Raw genomic sequence first — 20,307 nt, 5'->3', positions numbered from 1 at the left:
AGCAAGCCTTAAATTATATCTGCAAATACAATTTTCTCATAAGCAAAGTAACACAGTTCTCACCAAAGATCTCATAATATGTATGCATTTAGTATAAAACCAACTTAAACAAGCAGTCTTCAGATTAAACTGGATTGACAATATATCAGAAAGGCCCTAAGACAGCCTATTACAATAGAAAATTGTCATATAAGAACATTCATTTTGTTTTTCTAAGTTTATAGTAATATAGTCAATACACTGGAAAACAAAGCCTTAAGAAGAAATGGTATTATTATCTATTATCTTCTAATAATTTAAACCAAGTAAGATTAAAAAAAAAAACAACTACTTTTAACCTTGATTTAAGACTGTTTGGAGAGATATTCTAGGTCAGCTTTGAAAGTCATTTTCAAATAGCCATTAGTATCTATAACAATTTGACCAAGTCACTAAATTGTTTAATATCCATTCATCCAAAATGTGAAAAGTGATACAGGGATAGACTGTACTCTTTTTAAGCAGCCAAAAGTTACTCAACTTATATTGGCTTTAAAAGCTATATGCTAATTCTAATTTGTATGTCTGTATCAGAACTATAATAATAAATTGAATAGTACCTTGGATATTCTCAGTTAAAAAAGAAATTCTAGGATTTCAACACAGTTTTAACCTTAAATTTTATATATCCTTTAAAAAAATCTACATAGATTTAGAAATGCTGTCCTCATAAAAATAATTCTCTAACAGACCAATTAATAATTATGCACTTTGCCAAAAAAAAGCTTAATGTCTTCTCAGCTCTGAGAACCTGAATGAAGTACTGGGACTCCCACATCTACCGCACACCTGAATGTTCCATTGACAAGCCTAAAACTGTAGTATCATCTCCCTCCCTTCCGCCATATCCCCATCTTTCAATTCTTATAACCTTCTCCTCTTATATTCCTGATTCTTAGTGAGTAGAACCTTCATACTTCAAGGTCCACAAATATGAAACTTGAGAATCAATCGTCAACTCTTTTCATTCTCCATTACTCAACTGACCTACATATAAGCACCAAACTGTATGCAGGCTAATCTCTTAATATTCATTGTGGATTTCCCCCTCCACATTTTCACAGTCCTAACTGAGAACTTCATCAATTCCTAGATGTCCTCCCTAGCCTTTTTTCTATCTCCTATCTAATCTCTGTATTGCTGCCAAAATTTTTTGCAAATACAAAATATACTTTGTTACTAAGTAATTTCTTGGTTTCCCAATATCTTTAAAATAAACAGAATTCTTAAAAGCATATACATTCGTCCATAATCTAGACTCAGCCCCTTTCTGCAGCTTCAAATCTTTTTGGAACATTACTTTCCCAACCCTATGCTCCAATAATCTAACCATCTGCAGTTTCTAAAATCAAACTTTTGCCCCAGACTCCGAAGTCTAATTAATGGCTTGCTAAACATGGTTTAGCACAAGCTGGAATCAAGATTGCCAGGAGAAATATCAATAACCTCAGATATACAGATGACACCACCCTTGTGGCAGAAAGTGAAGAGGAACTAAAAAAAAAGCCTCTTGATGAACGTGAAAGAGGAGAGTGGAAAAGTTGGCTTGAAGTTTAACATTCAGAAAACTAAGATCATGGCATCTGGTCCCATCACCTCATGGGAAATAGATGGGGATACAGTGGAAACAGTTCAGACTTTATTTTTTTGGGCTCCAAAATCACTGCCGATGGTGATTGCAGCCATGAAATTAAAAGACGCTTACTCCTTGGAAGGAAAGTTATGACCAACCTAGATAGCATAATAAAAAGCAGAGACATTACTTTGCCAACAAAGGTCTGTCTAGTCAAGGCTATGGTTTTTCCAGTGGTCATGTATAGATGTGAGAGTTGGACTGTGAAGAGAGCAGAGCGCTGAAAAATTGATGATTTTGAACTGTGGTGTTGGAGAAGACTTTTTTTTTTAATATTTATTTATTTTTAATTGATTGATGATTGCTTTACAATATTGGTTTAATTTCTGTCATGTATCAACATGAATTAACCATAGGTGGACACATGTCCCCTCTCTCTTGAATCTCCCTAACAATGAATTGAGTTTAGGCTAATTCTTGCTGAATTTATTTATTTTTTTTTTCCCATTTATTTTTATTAGTTGGAGGCTAATTACTTTACATCATTACAGTAGTTTTTGTTATACATTGAAATGAATCAGCCATGGATTTACATGTATTCCCCATCCCAGTCCCCCCTCCCACCTCCCTCTCCACCCGATCCCTCTGGGTCTTCCCAGTGCACCAGGCCCGAGCACTTGTCTCATGTACCCAACCTGGGCTGGTTATCTGTTTCACCCTAGATAATATACATGTTTCAATGCTGTTCTCTTGAAACATCCCACCCTCGCCTTCTCCCAGAGTCCACAAGTCTGTTCTATACATCTGAGTCTCTTTTTCTGTTTTGCATATAGGGTTATCCTTCCCATCTTTCTAAAGTCCATATATATGTGTTAGTATACTGTAATGGTCTCTATCTTTCTGGCTTACTTCGCTCTGTATAATGGGCTCCAGTTTCATCCATCTCATTAGAACTGATTCAAATGAATTCTTTTTAATGGCTGAGTAATATTCCATGGTGTATATGTACCACAGCTTCCTCATCCATTCGTCTGCTGATGGGCATCTGGGTTGCTTCCATGTCCTGGCTATTATAAACAGTGCTGCGATGAACATTGGGGTGCATGTGTCTCTTTCAGATCTGGTTTCCTTGGTGTGTATGCCCAGAAGTGGGATTGCTGGGTCATATGGCAGTTCTATTTCCAGCTTTTTAAGAAATCTCCACACTGTTTTCCATAGTGGCTGTACTAATTTGCATTCCCACCAACAGTGTAAGAGGGTTCCCTTTTCTCCACACCCTCTCCAGCATTTATTGCTTGTAGACTTTTGGATAGCAGCCATCCTGACTGGCGTATAATGGTACCTCATTGTGGTTGGAGAAGACTCTTGAGAGTCCCTTGGACTGCAAGGAGATCCAACCAGTCCATCCTAAAGGAGATCAGTCCTGGGTGTTCACAGGAAGGACTGATGCTGAAGCTGAAACTCCAATAGTTTGGCCACCTCATACAAAGAGTTGACTCATTGGAAAAGACTCTGATGCTGGGAGGGATTGGGAGCAGGAGGAGAAGGGGACGACAGAGGATGAGATGGCTGGATGGCATCATCGACTCGATGGGCATGAGTCTGAGCAAACTCCGGGAGTTTGTGATGGACAGGGAGGCCTGGCGTGCTGCGATTCATGGGGCTGCAAAGAGGCGGACATGACTGAGCGACTGAACTGAACTGAACTGAAACATGGTTTATATATCGTCTTTAGTCTAAATTAGGTAACCCCCCCCCCCCAGTGCCCTTACTGTATCCTCTTTGTTAATCTTGATATTATAACAAATTATTTATCTGTCTTTTATCAGACTGTTAAGATCCTTGAAGGCAAGAGTGAAGTATTTTATCTCACCACTGGTAATGCTTTATAGTTTCTGTGACAGAGGAAACACCTAATGTTTGATGAACAAGAGAATGAATATGAAATCACAGCGAAGTCCACATCACACTAGATACTTCCTATCTCAAATATTAAGTCTACCCATGCACCTATGGGCTTCCCTCATAGCTCAGTTGGTAAAGAATCTGCCTGCAATGCAGGAGACGCGGGTTCGATCCCTGGGTTGGGAAGATACCCTGGAGAAGGAAATGGCAACCCACTCCAATATTTTTGCCTAGAGAATCCCATGAACAGAGGAGCCTGGCAGGCTACAGTCAATGGGGTCACAAGAGTAGGACACAACTTGGCCACTAAACCACTACCACCTCGCACCTGTGGGTACCTTATTTTTGACAAAGGAGGCAAAAGTATTCAATGGGGCAAAGACAGCCTCTTCAATAAGTGGTCTTTATCTTTCTGGCTTACTTCGCTCTGTATAATAGGCTCCAGTTTCATCCATCTCATTAGAACTGATTCAAATGAATTCTTTTTAATGGCTGAGTAATATTCCATGGTGTATATGTACCACAGCTTCCTCATCCATTCGTCTGCTGATGGGAGACTTGTGGACTCTGGGAGAAGGCGAGGGTGGGATGTTTCAAGAGAACAGCATTGAAACATGTATATTATCTAGGGTGAAACAGATCACCAGCCCAGGTTGGGTGCATGAGACAAGTGCTCGGCCTGGTGCACTGGGAAGACCCAGGGGGATCGGGTGGAGAGGGAGGTGGGAGGGGGGACCGGGATGGGGAATACATGTAAATCCATGGCTAATTCATTTCAATGTATGACAAAAACTACTGTAATGATGTAAAGTAATTAGCCTCCAACTAATAAAAATAAATGGAAAAAAAAAAAAGAAATTAGAACACTTCCTAACATCATACACAAAGATAAACTCAAAATTGGTTAAAGACCTAAATGTAAAACCAGAAACTATATACTCTTAGAGGAAAACATCGACAGAACACTCGACATAAATCAAAGCAAGATCCTCTATGACCTACCTCTTAGAGTAACAGAAATAAAAAACAGGAGCAAACAAATGGGACCTGATTAAACTTAAAAGCTTTTGCACAGAAAGGAAACTATAAGCAAGGTGAAAAGACAACTCTCAGAATAGGAGAAAATAATAGCAAATGAAACAACTGACAAAGGATTAATTTTCAAAATATGCAAGCAGCTCATACACAACTCAATACCAGAGAAACAAGCAACCCAATGAAAAGGTGGGAAAAAGACCTAAATAGACATTTCTCCAAAGACAAACAGATGGCTAACACACACATGAAAAGATCATGAATATCGCTCATTAATAGAGAAATGCAAATCAAAACTACAATGAGATATCACCTCAAACAGGTAAGAATGGCCATCATCAAAAAGTCTACAAACAATAAAGTCTGGAGAGGGTGTGCAGAAAAGGGAACCCTCCTGCACTGTTGGTGGGAATGTAAATTGATACATCCACTATGGAAGATAGTGTGGAGATTCTTTAAAAAACTAAGAATAAAACCACCAGATGACCTAGCAATGCCACTCCAAGGCATATACCCTGAGGAAACCAAAATTAAAAAAGACACATGTACCCCAATGTTCACTGAAGTACTACTTAACAATAGCTAGAACACGGAAGCAAACTAGATGTCCTACGACAGATGAATAGATAAATTGTCATGCATATACACAATGGAGTATTACTCAGCCATAAAAAGGAACACATTTGAGTCGGTTCTAATGAGGTGGATGAACCAAGAGCCTATTATACAGAGTGAAGTAAGTCAGAAAGAGAAAGATAAATATCATATAGTAATGCATATACATGGAATCTAGAAAGATGGTACCAAAGAATTTATCTGCAGGGCAGCAATAGAAAGACATAGAGAACAGACTTACGGACACTGGGAGAGGGGAGGAGAGGGTGAGATGTATGAAGACAGTAACATGGAAACTTACACTACCATATGTAAAATAGACAGCCAATGGGAATTTGCTGTATGTCTCAGGAAACTCTAAACAGGGGCTCTGTATCAACCTAGAGGTGTGGGATGGGGAGGGAGATGGGAGGGAGGTTCAAAAGGGAGAGGATATATGTATGCCTACCGCTGACTGATGTTGAGGTTTGAACATGAAATTTTGTAAACCAAATGTCCTTCAATTAAAAAATAAATTTAAAAAGAGAGAAGCAAAAGACAGAGGAGAAAAGGAAAGATATACCCATCTAAATGCAAAAATGAAAAAAAAAAATTAATTCTAAGTAATAGGACCTACCAAAGAACTAAGTTTTCTTTTTAGTAAATGGCAATCCACTCCAGTATTCTTGCCTAGGAAATCCCATGGACAGAGAAGCCTGAGCCTGGCAGGCTACAGTCTATGGAGTCACAGAGTTGGACACGACTGAAGCAACTGACCACCCCATCTAAAACCTACTTACTGCTTTTCTGCAGATAAAAAACTGATGATGTCTTAACTAAACTATATCTCTAGGACCTGATTACTCTCTTCTTTCATTTATCTAAATTTTTTCCCCCTTTGCTTTATGTTTTTATTAGTCCATAAAAATCCTAAAACCTAAGAACTCCTTCAGTTTACATCTGAAGAAATGTGCTTAATGACTGGTCTAAATGTTACTTGACTAGTAGCTAGTTTATACTAGATTCTATGCTAATTTCACTATACAAGACCTCCAAATGATAACAGTTTGAAAAATTCATAAATTTTACTATGAAACTCAAAAATATATTGAAAAGAGACCACAGCCACAACAGTAGAGGAGCATTTAAATGACCTAAGAATAATCTTAATAGGAAAGAGGAATCTATATAAAACAAACAAATTCACTGAATACAGACATGAATGAAAATAAAGATTAAGAAAGAGTAAACTATTTTTGGAAATATATATAAAGAGCCATAAAAAGGTTCAAATCTTTCTGCCTAACTAGCACCAATGGGATTCTACCCTAAATGAATAAAGCCCTCAAAGGGGGAAAAATGTCCATATAAAGACGTTCCACTGCCTCACTTTTGTACAGAAAGAGGTGAAAGCAAGTAAAATGTCCAAAGTAGAATGACTGACAAAATTATGGTTCATCCACTGACAAAATGTTGGGTAACTTTTTAAATATTTATGAACACTATGTAAAAAATTAGGAAAACCTTTATGATACAACCTTAAGAGAAAATAGGACTAGGTACATATATTTATACCATAAACACATATTTAACCAGAATTACATTCATATATGTATTTTTATTAAAAACCTAGTAGCTCTGGTTCCCAAGAAATCTAAGGGAATGGAGAGTTGCTGAAGTATGAAGTTTTTATAAAAAACATTAAAATTTTGGTGGCTATCCTCTAGTTGAAAACAGAGTCACTAAAACCATATGATAGCAGAGGTAGCAACACAGCTCAACAGCAAGATAGCGTATTAGAGATTCAGATACTGAACTTCACCCTAGGACAGTCACAAGTATGTTGTAATTTGTAAGTCATTTTAAATTCTAGTGTTTAGGCCCCCTTATCTCAATAGTGAAGACATACAATGGCACTTTGAAATAAGCTAAAAACCATGAATAATTGGAAATGATTGAAGAACTGTAATACCTCTCTCCCTATCCCACCAACACCTCCCAAGTCCTAATATGCATATCTGGATTATGCAGGTCATGTTAGCCCTGAGCCTATTAAATTGTCCCTTACCACTGAGAATGAAGTCTAAACTAATACTTGAAATCAGAAGCAAAACTGTTGTGGGAACAAAATAGAAAGAACTCAAAAACACTTCTGTACATAAATCTTCCTCTTTTCCAGCCAAACAAACCTAACTGTCCAATTACCAAGTAGTTAAATCACACAATTCTTTGCTTTAAAGCATGTCCTATCTAGTGTTCTCTTCCTTCTATCTAATTTAACATTTAGCAAGCGCCATCTATCATCTGTCACTCAATCAGTCTTTTATCTCAAAAACTGAAACACAATTCAAATTCATGTATTTTGCTGTTTGCTGAATGCTTACTATGTGCAAGCCACCACAAACTCAATACCCAGGCAAAGTTTTTGGTCAGTTTTTGTAAACAGCCTTTGTATTGATCCTATTTTCTCAAGAACATGGCAATTAGCACTAGAGCAAAATACAGCACCTATTATTTCTTTAGTTAGAAATTCTAGATACAGTGAAAAAAATGTTTCCTTCATTTTTCAAGATAGCATCACATTTTAAGATACCCTTCACAAGAGATACTCAGGGTTATTTAAATCAGTAACTCTAAGCAGACCCTCCTTCTGTTCTAACTGGGGAATGAGATAACTTTATTATATGAAGAAACATTGTAAACTTATACAAAACCATAAGCAACAACTTCCAAACTCAGAAACAAATAATACAGCTACAATATATGACTCTTGCCATTAAAAATGTTTGCATGCCTAGCAACTGAATGGTACCATATCCCCACTGCTTTTACTCCTTTAGTTTTGTTATCTGCAATAAAAGTGAAAATGCTATTCAAGTAAACTTGTTTTCACAGTAATAGGAAAGTCAATTAAAAAGCCTTCCTTTGCTCCTACATTCTCATTTTCAATTCAGACTCTGCTCTTGAACACATACACACACAGTATTTAAATGAATGTACAAATCTATGAAATACAGTGCTCTGAAAGTAAGAAAAACACTGAGTTCAAACTGTTCTACTTGATACACTGGGCTCTAAAGAGGTCCTGGATTTTAGATATGGGAATGGGTACAGAAGACATTCACATCTAAGCTATAAAACATGAATGTTACTGAAAATGATACCTTAAGTTTAAAGATCAAAGCCCAAACATATGAGCAAAAAGTATCCTAACACTAAATACATATTCTGCAATTACCTCTAAATCTTTCTTAAAATGCTATGTTATTTCAACCCAACTAGCTGTATGCACCTGCCCACTCTCAGAATCAAACAGTAAACGAGGTATGGATTTAAGAGATACTCAGGGAGGTGTTATGAATGTCAGAACATGGTAAACAACTCATTTGGAGATACACTAAAGAAGAAGGATCAAGTATTATCACCAAGTTTCTAGTTTAGGCAACTTGAGTTAATGATGGGAACATTAACCTACTTCACATAGTTCTAAGAATAGTTTTTCTTTTTGAGTTGGAGGGAGTAAGGGTAGGGAAGAACTGACAAATGAGTTCAGATTTCTATACTACTTCTGAATTTACAGTATGTATGGGACATCAGGAGGTGCCTAGTAAGGCAGCTGGATCTGTCTCAGAAGAGAATTCTATTCTACAGATAGATTTGTAAGTTATAAGCATATAAAAAAGTTAAATAGATTAAATCAATAGGAAGAGAGAATAGAATGAAGGCTGAAAACCACCTTGGGACACCAATATTTAAGGAGTGGGCAGAGATGGAAGTGTTAGCAAAAAGATCTACGTATTAGAGAATGATATCCCTGAACCCAAGAGACAACGCTGTTTCAAAAAGTGAGGAGTGAGGGGGAACAAAACAGGTGGTCAAATAAAGTAACACTTCTTTCTCATTATCTGCTCCAACTTCCAGTAAATAGCACTACTTTAAGCATTACAAGAGAAGCAATGACTGGTTCTTCACTATAACCTATGCTCTATTTTTAGTTTAAACAACAAACATGAAACCAACAAAATGTAAACTCAATTTCTGGTTGTAAACTCACCACTGTTTCAGTTGCTATGTGCTGTATGTTCAAAATACATGAAGTTAGCTATTTTAAGTGTGATGAAAAAGAGGCCAATGTCTATTTTACCTACTTGGCAAAGCATCTAACCTAACAGAATTAACTCGTATAAATAAATGCCACTCAACAGTAATGTAAATCGCAGCATCTCTGGTGTTGAGGGGTGGAAATGTGAAAGTGTTCGTCGCTCAGTTGTGTCCGTGACCCCATGAACTGAAGCCTGCCAGGTTCCTGTGTCCATGGAATTCTCCAGGCAAGAATACTGGAGTAGGTAGCTATTTACTTCTCTGGGAGATCTTCCTGACCCACGGATTGAACCTAGGTCTCCTGCACTGCAGGCAGACTCTATACCATCTGGGGGTAAATATGGGAAAGTAAGATTGTATCCAATAACAAAGCAGCTGCAAGATCTGAGACAAATATCTAAAACTGTTCAAAGTATTTTTCAACAAGGTAGCACCAAAGTTGTAGAGTATATTAAATTCAATTTCAAAACTCCGATACCAACAAACTATTAATACATGCAACAACGTGGATGGATCTCAAAAGCTTTATACTAAGAGAAAGAAACCAGACACAGAAGGCTACATATGTATGATTCCGCTTATGTGACAGTCTAAGAATACATAACTATAGGAACAGGAATTTATATCTGGCTGCCAGGAATTAGAGTAGGGGTGATATTGATCACAAAAGGATATAAGGGAACTGGTAGAGGTGATGAAAATATTATGTCTCTACTAAAGGTAGTAGCTGCAAGATAATGTTTCTCAAAACTCAAACTGTACAGCAGCAATAGTAAATTTTATTGTGTAAATTATACCTGAATAAGCCTAACTGAGACAGAGGATGAGATGGTTAGATAGCATCACCGACTCAATGGACATGAATTTGAGCAAATTCCAGGAGATAGTGGAAGGCAGAGGAGCCTGGAGTGCTACATGAGGTCGGAAAGAGTCGGACATAACTTGGCAACTGAACAAGTCTTACTTAAAAAAAATTCAGTCACCATATCACTATTTCATTTAAATTGCATTTTTAATGCTCTGTTCTAATCACAGTTGACTTATCTAAATTGCTATTAGATATACTATTTAAATTAGCAAAGAAAATAAAAACTACAATAAATCAATCTTGCTTGAAACAAGGTATTTAGATACTTTCCCTCTTAACAATAAATCGCAGTTATCTTACTTTCAATTCTGCTACCCAGGGGAGCAAAACAAAAGCCCTTTCCTATGTTTTACAATCCTAACAGCCAAAAAAAGAACTTTTAGGTTTTCCTTTATATATATTTCATATGGATTGATTGGGATGTATGTAAACACTATCATACAGTTTAATTCTAATTAATCGGTTCAACAAAAATGTAATGAATACCTACAACACAGGACAAGCACTGTGATGGTGTTACAAACATAAAGATGGAAATAATAAGTCTCCTTGCTTGCATAGAGCTGATGGTTTAGTATGACTGAAGACATAGGAACAAATTATTTTATCAAGAGATGTAAGTAATAAAGTGACAAATGCTATTAAATTAAATGACCAAGGAAACTTTCACAAAAAAGTCTGCTTTCTCCTTAAAAAAAATTTCTGGTCATTGAGCTGATGTTTTGAGAAGTACCATATCTCCAGAATGAAGTAAGAATGCTAACACAAATATACATTTTCCAGTTAGTATCAAAACGCTTTTTCACCAGTAATATTCTGAACTTAATGAAGATCTCAGAATCTGAGGCTTTTTAAACTGCTCTAGGTTTCATAAACATTAACAATACCAACTATATTCACCACGCTGTGTAAAAATTTGCTTAGGAAGGAGACACAGATTAAATAGACACTGACAGAAAGAGGAAGAGATACACAAGAAGAGGGAAAGAGACTATTAACAGAGTTAAATAAGAAGTATATGTCATATATGTCTTACAGGGTAACCTGAAGTAACCTCAAGTAGGTTATGGCATAAATATTGGATTTGTAATCCCTTTTTCAAAGGGAAAAAAATGTTAAAAGTAGCAATTTAGGCCATTGCATTTCAACTTTCCACCTTAAGAATTTTCTAAGACACAGGCAGAACCCTAGGAAAAAACATCATGGTATGTGCATCAATTCTTTTTTTTAAGAATTTTTTTTAATGGGAGTTCGGCCCATTATATACCCATGTAAAATTTCAATTTGATCATTACCAAAGAAAAACTAAATTATATACAGACTACATTCAGATCATCAATTTCTTTAGACAGAAACTGGCAACCCACAATCCTATCACACATAGAAAACTAAAAGTAGATTTTAAATTCCTGAAAGGGTTAAAACAGATAAGCAACAAGGTATATGAGATAGCACAGGGAATTATACCCAGGAATTAGATCTTGTAATAACCCACAATGGAATATAATCTGCAAAAATACTGAAAATCAATATGCTATATACATAAAATTAACATAATACTGTAAATCAACTATACTTCAATTAAAAAATATAGGGGAACATAACAAACATAGGGGAAACTAAGCAAAACAAAAAAAGAGAAAAAGAAAATCTTGAAAGAGTTGCCAAACAGCAGTGCTGAGAAAACTCAGTGATGTATTTCTTTACTAGGAGTCATTTCAAGGACATGTTAGTTAATTAAAAAATTAAATACATCATCATAAAATTGGTATTTTTAGAGTAAACTCTAGTTTGAGTTTTAATAATTCGATTAGTGTTTCAAGCACTGCTAGTTTTTGAGGTATCTAGAACCAGTGACTATTTTAAAAAAATAGTACTCATAAAGTACATATGCATTTCACTGGCACAAGACTAAAGAACTGAGAAGTACAGATGACCCAAATAAGCTCATTCTAACAAAAAGGAATCCAGCATTTCAAAATTACGTCAACGCTTCTGAATTTCTCAGGAGAAGTAAAAGTATACTAAAGTACTTCAACAAATAAATTAATGTTACTAATTTCATGTTTTTACATTCTGAAAAAAGTTTTTCCTTTAATTTTAAGAGTTTGGTGTATTATGTTAAATGATATGCTATGCATATGTAAGATGGCAAAAAAAAACCCCTATATCAATTATGTTAAAAATTTAATGTATTCTTGAGAACACTTTTAATGCTTAACATTTTGATAAGAATTCAAGAATCACAACAATACTGTGAAAATAAATATTGTGGCTTTTCCATGAAAAATAAATGTGGCTTTCCCACATTTTCAAAAAGTATAGCATGCATTATATTTAAACATCAGTATTCTATTTAAATGCATATTTGTACATGGAAACATCTTGCATATTTTATATGGTATGTTTTAAAAACTGTATTAAGTAATGAATCAGCTATAACTGAACAAAAAATTTTAGAATTCCTCTTTTCTAATTATCTTCAGATCTCTTTATAAGCTACACTAGAAAAACAAGTTTCACCACTTTATAACCAAGCCTACCTTTTTTATCAAGAAATAACAGACAAAAAGAAGTATTATAAATCTTGAAGAGGCAGCATGGTAGAATGGAATGAATAGATGTTTTAGAATCAAGACACATCTGAGTGGGATCCTATCTTTAATACCTGTTGTATTGGCCACCTTGGACAAATTATTAAACATGTGAGTTTCAACTTCCTTGTTCGTAAGAGGAGAACATTATCACTAATCTCACTGGATAGTTGGGAGGTTCAAATCATGATAAACAGTGTGGTGGTTAAGAATAACGGGTAAAGCATCAACTCCAGAGTCCTTTCTCCACTTTCTGCCACTTGTTAGCTGTGTGACCTCAGTCAATCATTCTGTACCTCAGTTTTCTCAAATATCTTAGGGTACTAAATATAACCAAACTCATACTATACCTTAAAGAATTGAGAAAATCCATATAAAGTGCCTGGCACAGTTTTTGGCACATGGGATTCATTCAATAATATTACATATGACAAATGTAAGGCACTAACACAGTGCCTGAAGCAAAAAAAGATCTTAAATCTTAGTTTTCCTAAATGAAGTTCTAAACTACTTTTTTTTACTATCTCTAAAACTCAAATTCATCCCTGAAGATAAATATTTGCCATTAATGATGAGAAAAAGATTACTTCAAAGTCTATAAAGGTATTTACTAAAGTAATCCTCCTAAAACTTTATATAATGACAACAGCTCTGGAGTAAGTGCACAACTTCCCAAGCTGAGAACTTCAAAAGGATCCACACGCTTTGGCTACACAAATACTGGAATTTTTTAAAAGTACGAGTCATACTTATTTATAGATTCATATACTGTGATACAATTGATCATATATATTTCTATTAATAATCGCACTCTACAGTTCAATTTTCTTTCTAAAAAGATGCTTTGACAATTTCAATTCAATATAAAAAACTTAAGTAAAAAACTCATCAGACTTATTAACAAACTCAAAATGAAAATATAAGGCAGTAAAGATTTGCTGATTTCAAAATTATTGAAATTACTATTAATGTATATAGCACATACAGGCCGAATTTTATTTTAGTTCTTTGCCTACAGCACATAATTTCCTTGACTACATGACCCTTAAGTATTGAATCAACTGAGGAACTAAAGGATAATATTAAGAATTCACTAAAAGTAGAAATGTGGAATCCTAAATCCTTAAGAAACAATATAAATTAGACCAATTAGAGCAATTATAAGACAACAGACAATTTTCTGACATTTCTAGCCTCGGTTTCTTCATCTGTAAATTATGGGTGATAACTGTTTCTATTTCATGAGCTCGTTAGAAGAATTAGAGTGGGGTCACCCATCTGTAACACAATTCCTGGCAAATAATAAGCCCTCAAAATCTTATCCAATGGGCAATCCTGTATCAACAAATGATCTCTTCTAGTAAATCACTTTGGGAATAGAAAGGAATCTGCCTTAAAACATAATGCAATCTGACAAAACTCAATTCATTAAAATTGACTCCAGATTTGACGCTTAAAATTGCTTTTAAATCAACTAGAAACGCTAATATTCCACTATAGTCATTAAAAAATTGAATAAAAATAGAACTTTAAGGAGTCATTATTTACTACAAATATAGTCAATTCACTTACACTCCAGAAGAGAGACATATGTAAATAAACTCAACCACTCAAACAGCAAACGTATATTACACAAAGTGAAGATATCTAACATAAAAGTACTATTTTCATACCAGGAAAATACAACCAAAATACAGGTACCGTATCTCTCCATGGAGATGAGAAAAGCACCTTGGACACAGATAATTGGGAAAAAGAAAAAGAAAAATCACAGATGGTATCAGTGTCAGCACTGAACAATACCTAGCTTCATGACCAAAGCTCACACGTAACTTAAAAACAACATAATCTAATAAGAAACTATTAAGAGTCAGAGAATACCCTAGTCTCCCATTGAGTCACTAAGTGAATCTACACAAATCACTTGGCCTCTGAGTTTTTTCATCAAAAAGTGGAAATCACACTGGTCATTCATCTTGCAGGGGAATGAGAATATTTATGAATGAACTCAGGTCACCTTGAAAAAGAACCAATTTAAAAATACAAAGAATAATTACTGACAACTGCTAAAAATAGAAAAAGAACTTCCTTCAAAAAGTATATTCTAAAATGATTTTTAAAAGCTAATATAAGACTATACATTACCACTAAAGCCAACTTAGTATCTCAGGATATTAAAATAAACATGTCAACTAACCACTCAGTTACTAGTTCCTAGTCAGTAATTTCCTATTCATTTTATAACAAATAAACATGATAAACAGAACTGAAGTTACACATGTATGAAATTTTATTTAACTTAGTTTTCTCAATCACTTTATATAAACTGAAATCTTACATCATCTTAAAAATTTCAGAATTATTTACAAAGTATGCTTTTCCTAATAAGCAACGGAGCAGGGAAATTTAAATGAAAGTGTGTAAAAAAACTCTTTAGTTTTTATTTACTTTTTATTATTAATGTTTACATCTTATTTTGGGAGAGTAAAAATACTACCATAGAGCATACCAAAATATAACACAGATGTGTTCAAATGTTTAGGCAGCAGTTTGATGGTGAACTGGTCACCAAAAAATTAAGTAAGTTAAGGAAGCCTTAGAAAATACATGTTTAAGTTGGGTAGCCTGACTCCAAAAACTTCACATCTGAATTGGTACAGCTTTGCTTATATTATTTTTGAGATTCAATAATGATCATTATGCCGAAAACCAAAACTAAGTTTACCACCATACTGAAAACTCTCTTTTCATCCCCAAAGAGAATTTGAAATTTCTTCAAATACAAGTCTTTTCTTCTCAAAGGTGGACGGTATAATAATGATCCCTAGCACAGGTTCCAAAAGCTTTTGAACAACTACAGTAAACAAATTTGTTGAATGACTTTCAAAAGGAAGCATCCGATATACTCATCTCAAAACACTAGAAATAGTTATTTACTATTCAACTTTAATTTGATTTACTAGACTTTCATGATATACTTCAAAACTATTTTCAAGTAATTATTTTAAGTTACTAGTAACTTTGCAGACTCAAAAGAAACAATAAACCATACTGCTGAAATTTCCTCTAGGTATATTACAAAATATTTATCCAAATAATATAACTAGCACTGTAAGATCTGTGTAATACTTAGAGCTGTTTCCTTCCACTGAATTGAAAAAGAAATACAAGATTACCACTGGTGAGTATTCCAACCAATACAGGGGAGTACAGCAGGCTGTTCATAATCTCTGGGGAAACAAATTATTCTTTCCAACTAAGTTATCAAGAATGTAAAGTTCAAGTTTAGGTTTTACTGAAGTTTCGCAATATCTTCTCCTTTAAAAATAACCTATTTAACTGGTTTGGCCCAAACAAAATATTTTCAACCTACTTTAATGAAGTATTTATGCTATCTGAATGAAAGGTATCATACAACCTGTATTACTTACGGAGTACCACATATGTAGAAGTAGGAAAATAAGATCTAATAAGAACTAATTCACTATAATGCCAAAGTCACAACAAAAAAATCCATCACATAGATATATGACATACTGATTCAAACATGTGTAAGAAAGCTCCCTTTATACCTATAAAACGCTAAAGATAAGTTTTTCCTATTGATGAAAACTAAGCAAGCAGAACTCCACTTTCCATTACCTTTAATAGAAGGATGTTCATCCCTAGACATACATCTCAGTATTTTATTTAAATAAAGTTATAAAGACAATCACAGGTTCTTATCAGGGCCTTTTCCAACATTAATATTGAAGCCCTTACACCGCCCCCCCCCTCCAAATCCTCCGCTTAAGAAATGAACTGTTTCTATCTTCTGTATTCTCCTCTACCCCCCAAACCCTTTCCCAGTCCCAATTCGCGTGCCCCCCACCCAGTGTAGGCCTGAGGCCCTGTAGCAAACAGTGTCTAACAGGAGCAGGCAGCACAAAGACAGGAATGGGAGATTAGTGGGAGGGAGGGAGGCCGGGATTGGGGCTCAGCAGGAGCTTCAGGCTTTTTAAAATTCAAACTGCTCCCTGACCAATACAAATCACGGACACGCTACTGACTACTACACGGATTTATAGCATTAAAAACATGCCTAGTACGTGACAGCTATATTAACTTCACTCTTTCTAACATTTATCCATACGTTTGCAAGAAATGTGGAACCATTTACTTTAAGCAAAAGGCTAAACTCAAAAATCACCTTCAGAAAAGTTACTTATTCTACGATGACATAATAATTTAATGAGATGCAAAAAATTTGAATTAACCTAACACTTACTAATAAAACAAGGGACTTTGTTGATCACTGTTGCTTCATTTTAACCAATGAAAGTTTTCCTTCAATGAATATGAGACAAAGTATCAAAACAGTCCAACCCAGGAACAATTATTTTTCTCTGTAACTTGTATGGCTGAGGACTTTTAAATTGGTTTTTCCCTTATACCAACCTACATTACCAACGCCTCCATAAACAAGCTCCAAGCACTTAACTTACTTGTGAGCTAGAATTTAAGATAAAATTGATATTTTTCTCCAGCATTTACAGATACATTTGACCTATTAAAATGACACCTCTCTCATTACACAGTCAAACATCATGGGCACAAACAGCCAATGACAATCCTGGGACCTCAAGAAGATCTGCCCTGACATGAAAGGATGGCACCTTCCACATTTTTTTTTAACCTCCCAGGGATTTTAAGCATAACTTCATTTCTATCCTTTTAAAGAAAATTGGATGTACTTGTATCTCACCGCAATTCTTAGAACATTTAAAAACCTTTCTAAGCTTCTACAGGTTTAGATCAGGAAGTACCTGAGTGTTTCACGTACAATCATTTAAAACTGTCCTTATATAACGCACACAAATATAAAGTAGCAGGGCAAACCTGTCAAGTACTTTATACTTGTCTCTGAATAAAAAGTCCATGTGCAACACACTGTCAAACAACAACATAAAAGCGCTTTGCGTGGGTGGGGGGGGTCCATATGCAGTGTCTACTACACTATGGTATTCTGTATTAAATATTCATGTGGACGATTTAATTCTCCTTAAAAAGAAAATGAGTCTTTATTAACTTTCCAACGTCCAAACAAGTTTTACACAGGAAAAGAATTACCACTGGATCCGTGTCTGAGTATTTACATTTGTCTCACTAACTGAAACTACTTCCTCCCTTCATGGGGTCACAGGGGGAAGAAGGGGGGTTGTTTGTTTCACTGGGACGTTCCCCACTCCCGGACCAGGAAAGTTGTAAATATGGGGACGGTCAGGGCACATTTGCTGTTAGTTGTATTGTTTCCGCCTCCTCACTAGCTACAGCTCTTCTCCCGGGCGAGGCCTGTCACCGACCAGCAGTAGCTCCGCTCAGCCCGGAGCTCTCCTAATCCCCGAGCTCAAGTAGATTCCGCTGGCCCGCGGCCTGCACTCTCCGCCGGGCCTACGCCTCCCCGGCCGCCCGGCAGGAGCCCAGTCCCCGCCACCGGAGCCGGCCGGGAGAGGGTACAAAACCACCGCCACCCAGGGCGGCTGCCACCAGAGAGGAGCGAACTCTAGACTCGCCCGTGGAGGAGACCTGGGGCCGCTAAGGAAACGGCGGGGAGGGGAGCGAGGAGGAGAGACGCTGAGGACCTGGCGCCGCCGCCGCCGCCGCCGCCGAAATAAAGAGCAGGAATTTACCTGGGCGAATCGGCGTCTGAATCCAAGGGGAGGCCGAGGCCGCTGTGGCGAGAGACTATAATCCGGGCCGGGAGGGGGGGTGGCTACGGCTCCTCTTCCGTCTCCTCAGTGCGGGGAACATGTAGAGCCGGGGGGAGACCAGCCGAGAAGACAAATCGCTGCTTCTTCTTCCTCCTCCTCCTCCTTCTCCCACATAGAAACACTCACAAACACCCGACCAGGGGCCCGAGCTACCGGGGGGGCATCGCCGCCGGCCCGGGAACCAATCCTCCAGTCGGCGGGGGCGTCCCTCCCTGCGGCTTGGTGGTGTCGGGTGAGTCGGTACCGACGGAGGGAGGGGGGGGAGGGCGGGGGGGGAAGGAGCCCTGTGTGTGTCTCTCTCTCGTTCCGTCTCTCCCTCTCAGAACAAAATGCCGACCGGAAGTGCAGCTGCAGGAATGACTCCCTCCGCCGGCGCCAAACACTAACAACCACCCCCTCTTCCCCACTCCACTTCCGCCACCGCCGCGCCGCCGCCGCCACTTGGGCTCGCGTCTTCGGCCGCGCAGCACTGCACGACCCGCGCCGCTCAGCTCGGCACCGCAGCCGGGGCCCGGAGGCGGCCGGCAGCGAGGCGGCGGGGGCCTCTCCTCCGCGCCCTTCTCGTCAGGGCGGCTGTGGACACTGCCTTTTAGTGTCGATCCTGCGGAGCGGCGTTTTCGCTTTGGCACGGGCGGGCCGGGTCTTCTCGGTCTTTATTTTCCTGGAGGCCGACCGGAGCGGGGCCCGAGCCTCGGTGGTGGTCGTGTGCGTGGGGGGCGCTCAGGCCCGGATCGGCTCGCAGGCCACGCACGCCGCCCCAGCTGCTCGTCATTAGCTCTCGGGAGCCGAGCTCGGGGCGGCCACGTAGAGGACGCCCGCGATCCGACGGCGACCGAGCATTTTTTAAATGGTGTCCCTGCAGCCGGGTGGATGGATGCATCGTATTGTACACTCTGCTCTCTTTTTGAGAGGCCGGACTTTACGCCCGTCTCTACATTATTTCTGCGGAGTAAGGACTCAACCCTTGGAGAAGGCGAAGATTCTCAGCTGGATTGAATTGGAATCGTGTTTGTAATGCATTTATTTCTGGAAATATGTGGTCTTTTCTGGGCTCGCTTTTTGTTGGCGGTGGTTTTGGCTCTTGCCTAGCAGTCGGGATAAAGGCCTGTAGGCGACGCTGTTCGAGCGAGGAGCCGGCCCGCGGTGGGCCTGGAGCGCGCCCCATTCTAGGTGTGGGTGGAGCCGAGCGCGCGGGGAGAGCCGGCGGACTGCGGGCCAGCGGCCCGCCGATTTCAGACATCGTTTTCCTCTTTACGCTCGAAACAGAGGTCCTGACCAAGGCTGGAGTACAGATGCGATTCTGTGTACAGTACCGAGCCTTCTATAGTCTCTTACTGAAACAGCTGAAATAGCTCTGTCGTACAGTTCACTGTTAAGTTTACTTCTGTAAATTTAGAGGGTGCTATTCTTCAGGTAAAAGTGCCTAGGTAAGCGAATTTTACTCAAACGGGACGAAATTTGTGTTATATCTTCCTGAGTTTACTTAAGTTGTATGTGAACAGTATTTGTCTGTGTACCAGTACGCTGAAAGTTAAACAGGCAGATTTGCCCGCGGGCCATTCCTTTTGCCTCGGAGATCGCTACAAGGACTAAATCAGATCTTAACACGTCTCTCGAGCCGGTATTTGCTTAGCCGGGAGTAAAAGCCGAAGCCTTGACCACGGCCTGAGGGAGGTGCGCGCGGTGGAGCGCGGGCAGCCGCCCCGGCCGCGGAGCCAGCAGGGTGTCTGCTCCGCCTTCTGCCAGGCTCCTTCCCCGAGGGCCACAGAGTTTCTTACTTTCAGGGTTTTGCTCGGCTGTCTTCTCGGGGCTCTGTGGCCTCTCTTTAAACTGGACGTTCCCGATTCC

General features: G+C 38.2%; 1 protein-coding gene across 3 annotated transcripts in view; it reads right to left on the bottom strand.

Moving 5' to 3' along the window:
• NIPBL (NIPBL cohesin loading factor) overlaps positions 1-18,729 on the bottom strand; it is a 195,787-nt gene extending 177,058 nt beyond the window's left edge. For 2 of the 3 annotated variants that reach the window (XM_020901635.2, XM_020901637.2), the window contains exon 1: positions 18,379-18,729. The gene's annotated coding sequence lies outside the window, so the exon portion shown is untranslated. The remainder of the gene's footprint in view (positions 1-18,378) is intronic. The other variant, XM_070476591.1, reaches the window with a different exon arrangement.
• Between the last annotated feature and the right edge of the window lie 1,578 nt (positions 18,730-20,307).

The sequence above is a fragment of the Odocoileus virginianus genome, chromosome 14 (assembly GCF_023699985.2).
Source record: "Odocoileus virginianus isolate 20LAN1187 ecotype Illinois chromosome 14, Ovbor_1.2, whole genome shotgun sequence".
NCBI lineage: Eukaryota > Metazoa > Chordata > Mammalia > Artiodactyla > Cervidae > Odocoileus > Odocoileus virginianus.
This window is presented reverse-complemented; position numbering and strand designations above follow the sequence as displayed.